The sequence below is a fragment of the Eschrichtius robustus genome, chromosome 19 (assembly GCF_028021215.1).
Source record: "Eschrichtius robustus isolate mEscRob2 chromosome 19, mEscRob2.pri, whole genome shotgun sequence".
Lineage (NCBI taxonomy): Eukaryota > Metazoa > Chordata > Mammalia > Artiodactyla > Eschrichtiidae > Eschrichtius > Eschrichtius robustus.
The window spans coordinates 54,115,249-54,131,980 of NC_090842.1; the positions used below are offsets into that span (position 1 = coordinate 54,115,249).

Consider the following 16,732-nt stretch of genomic DNA (forward strand, 5'->3'; position numbering starts at 1 on the left):
ATGAATCCAAATCTTTGGGCTTAGATTCTCTTGTGGCTCAAGAAAAGTTTCTATTCTATAATATTGATATCCATCCCATGAGGCTACCTGGGACAAAACAGCAGGGTCACCTTAAGGAAAATATTGACCTAGAAACCTCAAATTGATGGTTATTATCTTCAAAGTCCTTGTAGGCAAAAATCCATGCCCTGCACATAGGTTACTGTCTTCCTGCCTTCTTGTTTAATACCAATAGATCTTTCTTCTGGAAGGGTTGCATGCAAGAGGGACAAAAGCATTTTCATAGAAAAAATTTATAATTTAACCAGAAAGACACATTATGTTTAAAAATTGGTTAGTACAAAAATTTGAATTTTTAAAATACCCCAAAATGGGTTTATATAATCCCCCATCCCTTACTGTTTAATAGCCATCTTAATTTTCCATCTATCTGACTTTCCAGAAAGTGGTCAAAGGAGATGGAAGGCCCTTGCAGGGTCCCCAACAGAGACTAAGGTGTCAATAACTATAAAAGAAGGATGTACAATTGAAGGAAGGGAGCAGACCAGGTAACCGAGCAGGACCCTATGGGGTCTTCCCAGGACAGATTTCACCCCCCCACCCCACCCCAGTGTCCTCTGCCTGCCTCTTGTCTGTAGAAAAACTTTAGCCTCCTAGGCCTTCCCTGAGTTCTGAATAGTAATCAGAGAAGTGAGAAAATGCAGAAAGGAAAACAGTCAAGCAAGACAAAATAATAATAGTTTAGTAATTTAACAAAGTCAAGGGCTACAGATAATATTCTGAGCCATATCCTTTAGAGCTATTTTGTAGATACTGAAACCCCTACCAGGTGGAAGAAGTTAACTATATGCTGCCTACAAGCACACAGACCCCAGGCTGGTTGGATCTAGAAGGTTGATGATGCTGACTCTCGATTACCTCACTACCAACCAATCAGAAGAATGTCCACAAGCTGATCACATAACTCACAGCCCCTCTCCCTCACCCTGTCTTTATAAACCTTTCCCTGAAAGCCTTCAGGGAGTTGAGGTCTTTCAGGCACTAGCTACATGGACTTCTTGCTTGGTGCCCTGCAATAAATGCTGCACTTTCCTTCACCACAACCAGGTGTCAGTAGATTGGCTTTACTGTGTGCAGATAACGGGACCCAAGTTTGGTTCAGTAACAACATTCTGACCAAACATATGGCACAAATGAGAAGTGTCCTTATGGGGAAATTGCTGCATTGAGACCCCAGACTGCTTACCTGAGATGTGTAGTCCATGTTGGGGTTATCTTGTCTCCTCCCATCAGCCACTTAATCCTGTCCTTTTTTAAAATTCATATACTTTATTTATTTATTTAAAATTTTAATTTATTGATTGATTGATTTTTGGCTGCATTGGGTCTTTGTTGCTGTGTGCGAGCTTTCTCTAGTTGCGGCGGGCAGGGGCTACTCTTCGTTGCAGTGCGTGAGCTTCTTATTGCTGTGGTTTCTCTTGTTGCAGAGCATAGGCTGTAGGCGCACGGGCTTCAGTAGTTGCAGCACGTGGGCTCAGTAGTTGTGGCTCACAGGCTCTAGAGTGCAGGCTCTGTATTTGTGGCACACAGGCGTAGTTGCTCCACGGCATGTGGGATCTTCCCGGACCAGGGATCAAACCTGTGTCCCCTGCATTGGCAGGCGGATTCTTAACCACTGCGCCACCAGGGAAGCCCCTAATCCTGTCCTTTAATTGTCCGTCCAAATGCTCAGTCATCCCTTAAGCTTGGGGGTGGTATGGAGCATGGAGAGTCCATACACCCTGTGATTGGGCGCACTGATGTGTAGCTTGGGCCACAAATCAGGGGCCATCATCTGAAGCAATATGTTCAGGAAATCCAAACAAGAAGCAAATGTGGTCTTGTAGGGCCTGGGTTATGTGGTCTGAGTCAGTGGAATTCACGTAGATGCCTAGGCCAAACCCAGAGAGTGTCAACTGCAGTCAGGATCCACCAAAACTCTGTATAGGTAGAGGCCCAATTTGGTTTCTCTGCCAAGAATATCCTGGCCCACTGGCTGGGAAATCTATCCCTGGGCAGTGTTCTTAGTCTTGGGCAGGGTCTGGCAGGCAGGACAGTTTTTCCATGTGGTTTTGGCATCTTATGATGACTTGTGGCAGTCCATGAGAATAAGCCCAGCCTAGGAAGGTGTCTGAATTTCTATGGGCTGTTTCTATGGGCTTCTCTAGGATCCAGGAGGAGATAAGTTGCACCAGTTGAGGGTCAGGTGGATCAGTGCAGATGTGGGAATCTTCTCACTGTTGAGGGAGTCCTGAACAAAAGGCTCTGGCACTTTTATGGGCCTTGGGATCAGAGGGCGGACAAGGGATCCCCCTTGGATTCCCCTAGGAATGGGAAAGTACTGGGTACTGAGTCAGAGTGGGGAAAAGCATTTTCAAGCTTTCTCCTAACAAGGAAGTATCAGCAGAGATATCTGAAGAAGACCTCTGCTCAAGGTCTCAGATACAGAGACTTGGGAAAGAAGGCACCAAGGGTAGGAATGCAAATATGTGAAGAACATAACTGTCCAGGGGGTCCTGAGCCCTTCACTGCAACTCCCTTCAGAAACTGCAGTGCACTGGCAGCGTACCAAGTCTGGTATGGGGAGGGCAGCTTACCACTGTAGGCCTGCCACATAAAGCCATTTTAACAGCCTATAGTCAGGCCTGAGAAGTCACTCACAGGTTTTCAACCAAGATCTGCACTCCTCAGGTATTGCTCCTTGTGTTATTGATTCATAGGAGCTTTAATATATTCTGGATACTAGTCATTTGTTCGCTATATGATATGTTGTAATTATTTTTCCTAGTTTATGACTTTTTTTATTTTTATGAAGTCTTTTGATAAAATTTCTTAATTTTGATGTAATGGCATTTTCAACTATTTGTTTTATGTTTTGTGCTTTTAATGTCTTGTTGATGAAAAATTTCCCTACCACAAGTTATTCATGGCATTTACTTTTTTTTATTGGGGCGGGTGTCACCTTATTTGACCCAATATGTCTGACTGCTGTTTATGGATTTTGGAATTTCAACACCATTTTACACACTGATGTTGCTATTTATTACTTCCTGCATCTCCAAGCTGCCATATGAGATTGTTTTTCTTCTATCTATTAAAAAACACTGTGACTTCCCTGGCCGCCCAGTGGTTAAGACTTTGCCTTCCAATGCAGGGGGTGCGGGTTCAATCCCTGGTTGGGGAGTTAAGATCCCACATGCCTCATGGCCAAAAACCCAAAGCATAAAACAGAAGCAATATTGTAACAAATTCAATAAAGATTTTATAAAATGGACCACATCAAAAAAAAAACTTTTTTAAAAAAAACATCCTTTAGAGTTTCCTTTAGTGTTGGTCCACTGGTGACAAATTCTCTCAATATTTTTATATGAAAATACCATTGTTTCATCTTAATTTCTGAAGGATTTTCACTGGATTTTGAATTCTAGGAAGGCAGTTATTTTTTGTTAGCACTTCTGTTACCTTACTTCTGACTTTCATTATGTTGAGGAGCTAGCAGTTATGTTTGTTTCTTTGAAAGCATTATAGCCTTTCTGCTCTCAGTGTTTTTAAGATTTTGTTTTGTTTTTTGGCATATATGCTGATTTTTTCCTGTTTGGGATTTGTAGGGCTTCTTGATTTTTTAAAAAAAATCAGTTTTGGAAAATTAACAGCTACTCTCTTTTCAGATATTACATCTGTCCTATTGTCTCAGTCCTCTTTCTGGGACTTCAAGTGCATATGTAATAGATGGTCTCACCATATCACATTTGTGTCCTTATGTTCTTTTTTTTTAACTGTTTTAAAAAATTGAAGTATAGTTGATTTACAATGTTGTGCCCAATCTCTGCTGTACAGCAAAGCGACTCAGTTATACACATATATGCATTCTTTTTCTAAATATTCTTTTCCATTATGGTTTATCACAGGATATTGAATATAGTTCCCTGCACTATACATTAGGACCTTGTTATTTATCCATTCTAAATGTAATAGTTTGGAGTTACTAACCCCAAACTCCCAGTCCTCCCTCTCTCTCCCTCCCCACTTGGCAACCACAAGTCTTTTCTCTATGTCTATGAGCCTGTTTCTGTTTCATAGATAATTTCATTTGTGCCATATTTTAGATTCCACATATAAGTGATATCATATGGTATTTGTCTTTCTCTGTCTGACTTATTTCACTTAGTATGATAATCTCTAGTTGCATACATGTTGCTGCAAATGGCATTATTTCGTTCTTTTTTATGGCTGAGTAGTATTCCATTGTATATATGTACCACATCTTTATCCATTCATCTGTCAATGGACATTTAGGTTGTTTCCATGTTTTGGCTATTGTGAACGTGCTGCTATGAACATAGGGGTGCATGTATCTTTCTGAATTATAGTTTTGTCCGGGTATATTCCCAGGAGTGGGATTGCTGGATCATATGGTAATTCTATTTTTAGTTTTCTGAGGAACCTTCATACTGTTTTCCATAGTGGCTGTACCAACTTACATTCCCACCAACAGTGTACGAGGGTTCCCTTTTCTCCACATCCTCTCCAACATTTGTTATTTGTAGACTTTTTAATGATGGCCATTCTGACAGGTGTGGGGTGATGTCTCATTGTGGTTTTGATTTGCATTTCTCTAATAATAAGCGATGTTGAGCATCTTTTCATGTGCCTACTGGTCATCTGTATGTCTTCTTTGGAGAAAAGTCTATTAAGGTCTTCTGCTCATTTTTCGATTGGGTTATTTGTTTTTTAAAAGGCATATAGATTAGAAAGAAGTAAAACTATCTTTTTGCAGAGGACATGATTATTTATCCTATCTAACCATCATACCTAATAATAATAATAATAAGAGTTTGGTCATACACCTAAACATAAAAGCTAAAACAAAAGAGTGATTATTGGAAAACATACGATTTTGTGATTTAGGGAAAGGCAAATGTTTCTTAGGTCACAGAAGACAAAAACCATTAAAAGTTAAAGCTGATAAATTAAGAGTTCATCAAAATTAAAAACTTCTCACCAAAAGACATCTTTACAAAAACAAACAGGCAAGGAACAGAGTAGGAGAAAATATTCATAAAACATATATCTGACAAAGGACTGGTATCCAGGATACATAGAGAACTCTAAAACTCAATAATTTTTGGACATTTTATAAAAATACACAAATAGCCAAAAATCTTATGTAAGAGAACTCAACATCATTAATTATCAGGGACATGCAAATTAAAACCACTAAGATACCACTGCACGCTCACCAGAATGGTTAAAGTGAAAAAGGCTAATAACTCCTAAAGCTGGATTTTGTGGAACAACTGGAACTCTCAGACATTGTTGGTAGGGCTTGAAAATGGAGAAAGATCTGGAAAGTTTCTTATAAAACTAAACATATACCCACCCTATGACTCAACAATTCCACTCCTGGCTATTTACCCAAGAGGATGAAAACTATAATCACAGAAAAGAATGTTATTAGAAGCTTTTAGCCAAAACAACCCAAGTGTACATCTCTGTAAGAATTGATAAACCATACATTATTCATACAATAAAACACTGCTCAGCAATAAAAAGGAATGAATTACTGATAGACCCAACAATATTATATATATATATTATATATATATATAATATATATTATATATAATATATATACAAAATCTCAAAAACATTCTCATTGAAAGAACACTTACACAAACAAGTATATTTTGTAAGATTTCATTTATATGAAATTCTGAAAGAGGCAAAGTTAACCTGCAGCCCCCTACCCCCAAAAAAGAACAATATTTGCCTCTGGATGGTTGGTTGTGAGTTTTGACACCATGAGGCACAAAGGCACTTCTTCGGGTGATTGTAAAGTTCTATATTTTGATAAGGGTTTGGATTACATATACACATTGGTCAAAACCAAGAAAGTACACTCAAAATTTCTGCATTTTTTTCCTGTATGTACATCAAAACAGAAAGGCAAACAAAGATTGAACTCTTATTAATATGTTTCCTGAAGTATTTGGGAGGTAGTGTACTGATGTCTGCAATTTACTTTGAAGTGCATATAATAACTAGATGGATTACTGTCTGTATAGAGAGATGGATAGATACATGACAAAGCTAGTATAATAAAATGTTAAGGATAGAATCTAGGTGGTGAGTATATAGATGTTCAGTGTAAAACTCCCTCAAGTTGGCTGTATGTTTGAAATTTTTCATAATTAAAATATTGTAAAATAAAGAAAAATTTAAAAGTCAGCTTTGAATGCCACCAAGGCAAGATGTAACCTTAGTTAGATTACTGCAATACCAATCAAGTGAGATTTTTCTTGCTCCTTATTTCTCTTGTCCGCTGGTTCAATCTCAGAAGAGCCAGAGACCACGTACAGAGAGGGATAAAAGTAAAGTAGTCAAATTACAGACTGGGGTATTAGAGAAGAAATTCCAAGTTGCAGGAGGTGGAAAGTTTTTGCTTTAAATGAAGTTTGAAGTAATGATTTTTCCAGGGAATATTTTAATTAGCAAAAATGATTATACTTATTGAGAGTGACCTCAGTTTTATCATCTTACAGTGACTGAAGAAGCTATCGAATCTGCCAAGACTTCATTTAGGAGCATGAAAAAACATACAGAAGTGTTTAAAGTAGTAGTTAACAAAATATTTTGTTTGCAAGCAATGCGTGGAGTCTTACTCAATTCAATATATTTGCTATTAGTTGACATGGAGTTTCCGGATATACAATGATATCTGGAAATTATGACAGTCTAAATCTCCTTTTCAATTCTTACACCTATAATTATTTCACTTACCTAATTGCCAGCACAATTCTGTAGGCTCAAATAAAAGCAGGTATCAGATATCCAGCTAGTCACAGTCAGGCATGGTTTATGAGTCGCTCAGCAGTCTGCCACCATAGAACATATGCAGGAGAACCACATCCCTTCCGTAACCATTACATAAATACTAACACATCTATAAAAACAGACACATTCAGTTACCTACTATCTCATCCACTCAACAAAACCACAATCCTAAGGCACCACATCATTCTCTACCTCATACAAGTAATTCTACACAGAAAAATCACACTCACAAACCACTTCCTGTTAATGTCTCCTCCAGTCACTTACAAGCTCAAACACGACTCACACTTAATCCAAAAATAGACACACCAGAGGAAACACCACACGGCAACACGACTCCACCCACTTCCACAACCGGCTGCAGAGTAGCTCGAGGTGACCAGCATCAGGTCAGGCACAGAGGGCCACCCCAATTCGGGACATACACCTACACACAAACACACGTCACACCCGCTACGTGCCAGGCCCGGCTCCAGGCACTTGGGCTTCCCCAGGGACAAAACACAAAATCCACCACATCCCGTCCCGTCCCGTCCCCCCCCCCCCCCCCCCCCCCCCGCCAGACCTCATTCCAGGTCACACCCATGGAGGACATTAGCATTCCTACCCAGAACAAAAGTAGGGTGCTCAACACACGTAGGTCTGAAGCTCTCAGTTTCCTCCTGGGCTTTTGCAGCTCTGGGTCAGGCTCTGGTGTCCTCGCTCAATAGGCTGCACCTGGCTGCACGTGCACGCTCCTGTGGGCTTGACGGGCCTGGAGTCTGGGGCATTTCTTCCTCTGCAATTTTTTGGGAATAATTTGTGAAGGATTGGTGTTAGTTGTTCTCTAAAAGTTTGTTAGAATTTACCTGTGAAGCCGTCTGGTACTGGACTTTTGTTTGTTGGGAGCTTTTTAAAATAACTGATTCAATTTCAGTACGGATAATTGGTCTGTTCATATTTTCTGTTTCTTCCTGGTTCAGTCCTGGGAGAGTGTTCATTTCTAGGAATTTGTCCATTTTTTTCTAGGTTGTCCATTTTATTGCATATTTGTTTGTAGTAATCTCTTATGATCCTTTTTATATTTTTGTGTTGTCAGTTTTAACTTTTTATTTCTGATTTTATTAATTTGGGCTCTCTCTTTTTTCCTTGATGAGTCTGGTTAAAGGTTTATGAATTTTGCTTATCTTTTCAAAGAACCAGCTCTTAGTTTCATTGATCTTTTCTATTCTTTTTTTTTTTTTTAGTGTCTATTTTATTTCTGCTCTGATCTTTATGATTTCTTTCCTTCTACTAACTTTTCATTTTGTTTGTTCTTTTTCTAGTTCCTTTAGGTGTAAGGTTAGGTTGTTTATTTGAGATTTTGATGTCCACAATTTTAATTTCTGGTATTGATAACGTGTGTGTTCTCTCTTTTCTCTTGATCACCTTTGGTATAAGTTTGTCAATTTTATTGATCTTTTCACAGAACCTATTAAATTTTAATTGATTTTCTCTATATCTTTCTTTTTCTCTTTCATTGATTTCCATTCTTTATTATTTTGTTTGCTTTGGGTTTAATTTACACATTTTAATAGTTTCTTAGATCACTGATTTTGATAACTTTTTTCTTTTGTAATACAAGAATTTGGAGCTAGAAATTTCCCTCCTCTCTGTGTAGTTTTTTTTTTTTTTTTTTTAAATTTTTGGCTGTGTTGGGTCTTCATTTCTGTGCGAGGGCTTTCTCCAGTTGCGGCGAGCGGGGGCCACTCTTCATCGCGGTGCGCGGGCCTCTCACTATCGCGGCCTCTCCTGTTCCAGAGCACAGGCTTCAGATGCGCAGGCTCAGTAGTTGTGGCTCACGGGCCTAGTTGCTCCGCAGCATGTGGGATCCTCCCAGGCCAGGGCTCGAACCCGCGTCCCCCGCATTGGCAGGCAGACTCCCAACCACTGCACCACCAGGGAAGCCCTCTGTGTAGTTTTATTCAGCTTCCTTTCACAAATTTCAGTATATTTTCTTTATCACCAGGTTAAAAGTTTTACATTTTCCACATGATTTCTTCTTGACTTATGGATTCTTTAGAAATATGCTGTTTAAATATTAATTATTTTGCAGATTTTCCAAGTATCTTTACTTTTGATTTCTAGCTTAATTCTATTGTGGTCACATCATATATTTCAAGCCTTTCAAATTTATAGGGACTTATTTTATGGCCCCAAATATGGTCTATTATGATGAATATTTTATATGCAGTTGAAAAGAATATGTATTCTGCTGTTGTTGAATGAAGTGCTCTATAAATGTAAAGTTGATTGATACAAACAGTTGGTCAAGTCTTTATTTTTATTTTGTGTCTACTTGTCCTATCAATGAAAGAGAAGTGTGGAAATCTCCAACTGTAATTATAGATTTCTTTATTTCTTTTTCAGTTGTACCTGGTTTTGCTTCTTGTAGTTTAGAACTACAATTATACATATGTTGGACCCCTTAGTATTATCCCACAGGTCATTATTGCTGTGTTTTGGTTTTTTCCCCCCCCAGATTTTGTTTTTTTTCCTTCTGAACTTTTTTCTAGATACTTTCTTTTGCTATGTGCATAAGTTCACTAGACTTTTTCTAATGTCTAACCTGCTGTTAATTTCATATAATATCATTTCAGATGTTATAGTTTCACCTCCAGAAAGGCCACTTGCATGTTTTTTTTTTAATCTTAAATTTCTCTCTTTATCATGTCCATATTTTCCTGTGCATTGGATCTTATTTATAGTAACTGTTTTTAACACCCTTGCTGTTTTTATTGTCTCTGTCATTTCTGCATCTGTTTCTATGAACTGATGTTTTTCTGCTTCTTCAAATGTCTATAATTCTTGATTGGAAGTTGGATATTCATTTGCTGTCAGCACAGAGATTTCTTTGTTCTGCTTAGACTCTCCTTCTCTGTTTTGCAGAGTATGGCATTCTAAATACAAAATTATTTTCCTTTTAATTGAAATATTTAGACAGTTTTACTGATATATTTGTCACTGATTAAAGTCTGATGTTAATATGATTCTTATTCTTTTGTAAGTACATAGTTTTTTCTCTCTTTGAAACATTCAGAATTTTTATGTTAATCATTCAGGTTCTGAATTTTTTCTAAGAACTTTCTCAGTATTATTTATTTTTTGTATTTTTATTTAATGCATGTGATTGAATTTAAGAAGCCATGGGTTGTAATTCCACCATTATTTTATTTATCACTTAAAAATCAGTACTAATTAAACTAGGCTATGTAATTTGTTAAACTCAATTTCACAGATGTTAAAATGTGAAGAAATGTGCAACTCAAAACTGGGGATATAGATATTTTCCTGCTAACCACATGATGGTTTTAATTTAATCTGAGCATTCTTATCCATCTTTATTTTTCGAAATCTCCATCTTCCTGTGAAGAACATGACCTCCCCTCAATTCTCTCTGTTCTTGTCTCCTGGACATTCTGTTAGATGGCTATTGTCATTCAGGAGGTGTGGTCCATTTGTGAACTTTGGAGGTTAAGTAAGTCCCTGCTATTGCCCATAACAGCACATGAGTATATGTAGAGGTGTACATTTTTCTGAGTAAAGGGGCATAGTGAATATGATCTTCAAATAGATATGTGACCCATCAGTCCAAAAATTTTAAAATTGCTGAATGTCAAGTTTATATACACATTCTACGTCTATATTCCTTTCTGCTGCATTCTGGTGCTCGTTTCTCTATTTTTTGTGTCCTGATTTACTTTTTCACTATGTACTTATTGCTATTCAAGCCAACTACTGAACTTTTAATTCAATGAGTACAAATTAAAATTTTGTATAATCTAAGTGATTCCACTTTCTAGATTTGTTAATTCCTTATATCTATTGAGGATGCTATTTAAACTTATTCTAAAATTCTGGTTTTCTTTTTTCTCTAACCATTTTTTGGAGGCAGTCTTCCAGTCTTCCATTCATTCAGCTTGATTTCTTTGTAGTCAGCTTGAGTGGAAAAATGGATTTGCAGCTGACCTGTTTTTGTGAGATAAGGGGGAGAGGACTTCCCTGGTGGTGCAGTAGTTAAGAATCCGCCTGCCAATGCAGGGGACACAGGTTCAGTCCCTGGTCTGAGAAGATCCCACATGCTGTGGAGTGACTAAGCCCGTGCACCACAACACCTGAGCCTCTGCTCTACAGCCCACGAGCCACAACTCCTGAAGCCCGTGCGCCCTAGAGCCTGTGCATCACAACTACTGAACCCATGCCCCGCAACTACTGAAGCCCACGCCCTCTAGGGCCCATGTGCTGCAACTACTGAGTCTGCGTGCTGCAACTACTGAAGCCCGTGTGCCTAGAGCCCGTGCTCTGCAACAAGAGAAGCCACTGCAGTGAGAAGCCCGTGCACTGCAATGTAGAGTAGCCCCCGCTCGCCACAACTAGAGAAAGCCCAGGTGCAGCAAAGAAGGCCCAATGTAGCCAAAAAAAATAATAATAATAAAGAGAGAAAGAGATAAAGAGGAGATATATTTTCGTGTTGTGGGGTATCAAGTTACCTTACTGGTTAGTGCTGTGGATGTGGATGCTTCCCTTTCCTTCTAGGGCATTACCAGGAACTGGCCTATGAATCATGTCCAAGTTCCCTCACCTATTGCTTTCTTCTGAAGGCAAACAGTTGTAGTCATGTAGACATGCTGTGCAGGTTCAGTCTATTTGCTGCTTTTGGCTTAGTACCCTTCCCCCATCAAATAAACACCAGTTGTTTATTATGTCTTCCTTCCTACTTCTTATTCTGACAAATGTTGAGCTTGGAACACCATTGGTGAGTCACTTTCACCTTTTGTAGCAGTGCTGTTTTGTGTTTTGGCTTGTGGTTTTCTTAGGTAATAACTATTTTTTTTTTGTTTATGTGTGTATGTGAAATAGTTTCACTCTACCATATATGTAAAAATCTCTTTGTCCTACTGAATTGAAGTTCACTTTAATATACACTACACTTTGTAAAATATCTGCAATGCTTCTGAACTTTCTATTCTGTTCCATTCATATTGCCTGTATAATTATTCACCAGTACTATAATGTTTTCATTATTCAGTCTTTAACATAACACAAACAACATCTGGTATAATTATTCTTCCACTGTTGTTCTTTTTCAAACATTTTCATGTTATTTTTCCTTATTTTTCCAAATGAACTTTATTTTTTATTTTATTTTTGGCTGCATTGGGTCTTCATCACTGCACACAGGCCTTCTCTAGTTGTGGTGAGTGGGGGCTACTCTTCATTGCGGTGCGCGGGCTTCTCATTGTGGTGTTTTCACTTGTTGTGGAGCATGGGCTCTAGGCACGTGGGCTTCAGTAATTGCAGTACGTGGGCTCAGTAGTTGTGGCATGCGGGCCCTAGAGGGCGTGGGCTTCAGTAGTTGTGGTGCATGGGCTCTAGGGCACACGGGTTTCAGTAGTTGTGGCATGTGGGCTCACTAGTTGTGGCTCACGGGCTCTGAGCACAGGCTCAGTAGTTGTAGCACATGGGCTTAGTTGCTCCATGGCATGTGGGATCTTCCCAGACCAGGGCTCGAACCCGTGTCCTCTGCATTGGCAGGTGGATTCTTAACCACTGTGCCACCAGGGAAGTCCCTCCATATGAACTTTAAATTTAAAAAAAATATGGAATGCTTCACGAATTTGTGTGTCATCCTTGTGCAGGGGCCATGCTAATCTTCTCTGTATCATTCCAATTTTAGTATATGTGCTGCTGAAGTGAGCACTGAACTTTAAATTTAACATGTCTAGTTCTTGAGAGAAAAAAAATGCTGGCTTTTTTATGGGGAATCACATGAAGTTTGTACTGAATTAAGAGAATTATCGATGTCTTTTTATGCTGTTGAATGTTCTCATGCAAGAATAGGATATGTTTCCCAATGTTAAAATGCATTTGTCATTTAGGAGTGTTTACTGTGTCCTTCATAAACTTTGCTAATTTCACCTTAAGTTTTTTTGCTTTAAAAATAGATTCCCTGGGCTTCCCTGGTGGCGCAGTGGTTGAGAATCTGCCTGCTAATGCAGGGGACGCGGGTTCAAGCCCTGGTCTGGGAGGATCCCACATGCCGCGGAGCAACTGGGCCCGTGAGCCACAGCTGCTGAGCCTGCGCGTCTGGAGCCTGTGCCCCGCGAGGGGTCGCGGTGGTGAGGGGCCCGCACACTGCGATGAGGAGTGGCCCCCGCTTGCCACAGCTAGAGAGAGCCCTCGCACAGAAACGAAGACCCAACACAGCCAAAAATAAATAAATAAATAAATAAATAAAAACTCCATTGAATTAAAAAAAAAAAAAAAAAGATTCCCTAAAAAAAAAAAAAAATAGATTCCCTAATTCCAATATGAAACTAATTATTATTTTTATATATGAATACTAGTAATTTCAGTATATTAATTTTATATCCCACTACCAAACTGAATTCTCTGGTTGTTTGTGGCAGATTTTTACTTGATTTTCTTGAGTTTCCCAGAGATACAATCATATCTGTAAATTATGTTAGTTTTTTACCCCTTTTTCCCAAATTTTACATATCTAATTTCCTTCTGTGTCAGTGAATAGCAGGTTGATGGTGAGTACCTTTGTTTTTTTCTGAATTTAGCAGGAATGCCTCCAGTGTTTCCTCCTTAAGTTCCTGGCTTTTAAGCTGCAATATATCTATATATCAATTCCTATTTTACAGAACTTTAAAAAACAAGATTGGGTTTTGAATTTATCACATGCTTTTTGAGCTTCTAAGGAGAGAATTATGTGAATTTCCCCATTAGATCTAATATTACAACCAGTCATATTAACAGATTATCTAGTATTGACCATCCCTTCATTTCAGATAAATCCAACTGGACACACTAATGTCCCCAAAATGTCTATGTTCTAATCCCCAGAACCTGTGAATATGTTAACTTACATGGCAAAAGAGACTCTGCAGGTAAGACTAAATTAAGGACCCTGAGATGGGGAAATTATCCTAGATTATTACCCTGGTGGGCCCAGTGTAATCAAAGGGTTCCAATAAGAGAAAGAGGGAGGCAGGAGAGTCATAGAAGGAGATTTGAAGATGCTATGCTCTGGCTTTGAAGAGATAGGAAGGGGCCATGAGCCAGGAAATGAAGGCAGGCACTAAATGCTAGAAAAGGCAAGGAAATAGATTCTCCCCTACAGCTTCCAGAAGGAAGACAGCCTTGTCAACACTTCGATTTTAGCACAGTATCCAATTTTGGATATACCTACTATAATATATTACCTATTATAATACCTGAATAATCATTGAGATACTTTGCTGAGAAGTATGCTACTGGTTAGCCTTGACGATGAAGGAATAGATTGGAGGACCTGACAGAAAGCTGCAATGAACAAGAGAGATTAGTAATCACCTTTGGATAGATGTGTAATACTAAAAATGAATCTTAAGTTAAACCCTATTGCCTTATTGAAATGGGGGACAAAGAAGAGTAGCCACTGGGGGAATGGTCAACTGTGGTGAGATACCTGTATATTTAAGGGTAAAGATGATAGAAGAATGCAGTCACCTTTTCTGTTTGTGCATTTAACTGAGCTTGTTTGGATCAAATTCATTTCCACCCATCAGAAAGGAAAGTGATGAAGGAAAACATATATTTGATCACTGTAGGAAAAGTGTGAGACAAGTATATGGAAGATGTGAGAGATTATAGGCAATGAGTCATATACAGTAACTATTGTGTAATTATGGTAAAGTGTATTTTGATAGGCATCAAAATATCTTTCCCAATGGCTTATCTTTGTATTATTTACCTTTATTCTTATTTTTCTTTCTTAAATTCAGTGGTTCCGTTATTCTAAAATTAATTATTTAAAAACTACTGTATCCTATCTCTTGTTTCTTAATAGTAAATAAAGTAGAATTAGATCTACCCATCATGTGTTTTAGGGCTATAGAAATACCTGGAAATAAATTAAGAAATGAGAAATTAATGAATATGTAATTGAAAACAGTGAAAGTAGATCAAAACACAAGATATTAGAATAGAGAATAATGAACGTGGAATTTGGTAGGTTCTGATCATAGAGCCTCTCTGAAGAAATGACTTTTAATCTGGGGCCTGAAGAATGAGGAGTCAGGCCTATAAAGAGCTGTGTCAGGGGAATTCATGGGGATGAAACAACATAATGCGAAGTTCCAAAAGATGGGAAATAATGTGTCAGATTTAGTGCCTTCAAGGAATTTTTAAGGTAGGTTAAAAGGGCAGTGGTTGAGATGAGTTCTTATAAGAAGGGCCTTGTTATCCATCTTTAACTGGTCATATAATGTTCTAAGTGCAGTGAGAAACCACTGGAAAAAAATCTGTAAGTAGAGAATGTCAGGGAGTTCCCTGGTGGCCTAGTGGTTAGGATTCTGGGCCTTCACTGCCATGGCCTGCGTTCAATCCCTGGTCAGGGGAACTGAGATCCCGTAAGTCACAGAGTGTGGCCAAGAAAACCCAAACAAACAAACAAACAAAAAACAGAGAATGTCAAACATTGATCTGCCTCTGATACATCTGATGGAGTGCTTAAAAGTATAGGTGCCTAAGACCTACCCTTATAGATTCTAATTCACTTGGTCTGGGTTGGTCTCTGAAATTAATACTTGCAACAGGCTCCTGAGGTGATTCTAATTGAACCTTACATTTTAGAATCAATGACTTAATCTGTTTTCATTGTTACAGATCTCACAGCATATGCTTTCATTATTCTCTAAACTCCCTTTGCCTTCTTCAAACTGCATAATAACTTTATCGAAATTCATTGCTAATGTACATTATTTTCAGTTTATCACTTTTCTCTACTGTCCCCCCGTGTCCCCCTCCTGCACCCCAGTACAGGAAAACAACATTTGTTAGTTTTCTTGCTTTATTTTTCCACGTTTGGAGACCAGGTATGATACAAAGACTTTATCTCCAGAAGAAAACATTTTTGAAATAAATTTATCTAAATGTAAGATAAAGAAGTGAAATGCTTGACCTTGAGAGTTCCATTATCCAAAATAGCTGGCAGAACAAAGTCAAGATTAAGAAACAACAAGAACCTCAAAAAGAATATTTTAGCCAAATGAAAATCATCTATGAAAATATATCTATTCACAGAAAAGATACATCTCTTACCCTACATCACAGAATTCCTAGTAAACATTTATGAATGTAAAGAATGTGGGAAGACCTTTAATTATGGCTCAGATCTAATCAAACATGAGAGAATTCATACTGCTGAGAAGCCTTATGCATGTAAGGGATGTGCGAAGGCCTTTAGAATTCGTGAACAACCAACTTGACATTTGAAAATTCATAATGGAGTGAAACCCTGTAAAGGTCTCGTATGTGGGAAGGCTTTTAGTTTTTTGGCAGAGACCTTGGAGTACACCAAAATATTCACTCAGGGGAGAAACCCTATGAATGTAAGGAATGTGGGAAGGCATTTAGAATATGTCAACAACTCTAAAAATTCATAGTGGCATGAAACCCTATACATGTAAAGAATGTGGGAAAGCTTTTGCTTTGGCAAAAACCTTAAAGTACACCAGAATATTCATTCTGGGGAGAAACCCTATGACTGTCAGGCCTGTGGGAAGACTTTCAGTTCTTCCAGGTACTTTAGAGTACACCAGAAAATTCATACTGATGAAAAACCCTATGACTGTAAGGAATGTGAAAAATCCTTTAGATTACGTGCACAACTTGGTCAACATAAAAAAATTCATACAGATGAGAAATCTTATGAATGTAAGGAATGTGGGAAAACCTTTAGACTTCATTCACACCTTAAAGGTCATCAGAGTATTCATACTAGTGAGAAACCTATGAATGTCAAGAATGTAGGAAGGCCTTTAGGCAGAGGACACACCTTACTCAACATTAA

General features: G+C 38.3%; 1 non-coding gene and 1 pseudogene across 1 annotated transcript; one reads left to right on the forward strand and one right to left on the reverse strand.

Moving 5' to 3' along the window:
- Positions 1-16,732, forward strand: part of LOC137752406 (zinc finger protein 850-like) — a 55,628-nt pseudogene extending 38,896 nt beyond the window's left edge.
- LOC137753993 (U6 spliceosomal RNA) lies at positions 12,486-12,592 on the reverse strand. Its single transcript, XR_011071673.1, has one exon. It is a non-coding gene; the product is annotated as a U6 spliceosomal RNA (small nuclear RNA).